This window comes from Myotis lucifugus, unplaced genomic scaffold (genome assembly GCF_000147115.1).
Source record: "Myotis lucifugus unplaced genomic scaffold, Myoluc2.0 scaffold_424, whole genome shotgun sequence".
Classification (NCBI taxonomy): Eukaryota; Metazoa; Chordata; class Mammalia; order Chiroptera; family Vespertilionidae; genus Myotis; species Myotis lucifugus.
The window spans coordinates 379,900-381,387 of record NW_005871472.1 but is presented as its reverse complement, the minus strand read 5'-3'; the positions used below and the strand labels follow the sequence as shown (position 1 = coordinate 381,387).

Sequence of the window (1,488 nt, the reverse complement as noted above, 5' to 3'; positions counted from 1 at the left end):
AGTGAAGATGGCGTTGAGCAGTGGGACAAAAAACTTGGACTTTCGCCGCAAGTGGGACAAAGATGAATATGAGCAGCTCGCTGAGAAGAGGCTCACGGAAGAGAGAGAGAAGACGGATGGAAAACCAGGGCAGCCAGTCAAGCGGGAGCTTCTCCGGCAGAGGGACTACAAGCTGGACCTGGAATCCAAGCTTGGGAAGACCATTGTCGTCACCAAGACCACCCCGCAGTCTGAGACGGGAGGATATCACTGCAGTGTCTGTGACTGCGTCGTGAAGGACTCCATCAACTTCCTGGATCACATTGACGGAAAGAAACATCAGCGAAACCTGGGCATGTCTATGCGTGTGGAACGTTCTACCTTGGATCAGGTGAAGAAACGTTTTGAAGTCAATAAGAAGAAGATGGAAGAGAAACAAAAGGATTATGATTTTGAGGAAAGGATGAAGGAGCTCAGAGAAGAAGAGGAAAAGGCCAGAGCGTACACGAAAGAGAAACGGAAGGAGAAGAAAAGGAAGGCTGAGGAGGACTTGGCATTTGAGGAGGATGATGAAATGGCAGCTGTGATGGGCTTCTCTGGCTTTGGTTCCATCAAGAAGAGTTACTGAAGCTTTTTATGCTTGGCCCTTTGCTGGGCTTAACTTTGAGTGTGGGCGGGGTCATTTTTCGGGGGGAGTACTTGGGAAAGTCCTTAAGTGGCAGTGGGGAGGGCTAGAGGGTGGGTGTTTATGCTTTCCCTCAACCTTGAGAGAAAGCACAGGAGGCAGAGGGAATGCTGGGGCATATTCCTTTAGCCTCAGTGTATCACCCGCGTCACAGGCCCTCTGCCCATCTGCGTTCCCAATAAAGAAAAACCTCTTCTGAGGCTGCTTTCCCAAATCTTCCCCTGCATCTTTCCCTCTTCATCTATCCCGTTGACTGTGGGAGGGGCGGCCTGGAGCTCGGAGTGGCTGGGCTTCCTTCCATGTGTCCGTGTGTTTCGATGCATACTAGCCGGAGTGCCTGCCGGTGGGAAGAAGAGGGCCCTACCCCTGCCTCTGGGGAGGGGCCACCTCCTGCGTGTTTGGGCTCCACTGGCATCTCCGCTTTGCTTCCTGCCTCCCTCTCTCATCTCCCCCCCCCCCCCCCCCAAATGATCAGGGGGGGCCAAGGGCCCATCATTTTGTTAACAAAAGGGCTGGGTAGGCTTTTCACAAAGTTCCCTGGGCAGAAGAGGCCTGGGCTCCTGCGGGGGGGGCTTAAAATTGGGGAAGAAGGGTGGGAGAAAGCAGTTTTTAAAAAAGTTTTCTCCCGAAAATTGTTTCTTTTATTTTTTAGCCAAGGAGGGTAAATGTCCGGGGGGGGGCGGCCAACTGCCTGCCGGGGGCCCCTTGTCAAGGTCTCTGTCACCTACATGGTCCTTTCCCTTTCAGCTCCTGCGCCCCTTGTCTCCCTGCAACTGGGGGCCTCTCGGTTAGCCATTTTAAGGCCAAGAGGGGGCAAAACACTT

General features: G+C 53.4%; 1 protein-coding gene and 1 pseudogene across 3 annotated transcripts in view; both read left to right on the top strand.

The window, feature by feature from the left end:
• GLIPR2 (GLI pathogenesis related 2) overlaps nt 1-1,488 on the top strand; it is a 24,121-nt gene that overhangs the window by 18,988 nt on the left and 3,645 nt on the right. The gene's annotated exons all lie outside the window — the stretch shown is intronic.
• LOC102422332 lies at nt 8-882 on the top strand (annotated as a pseudogene).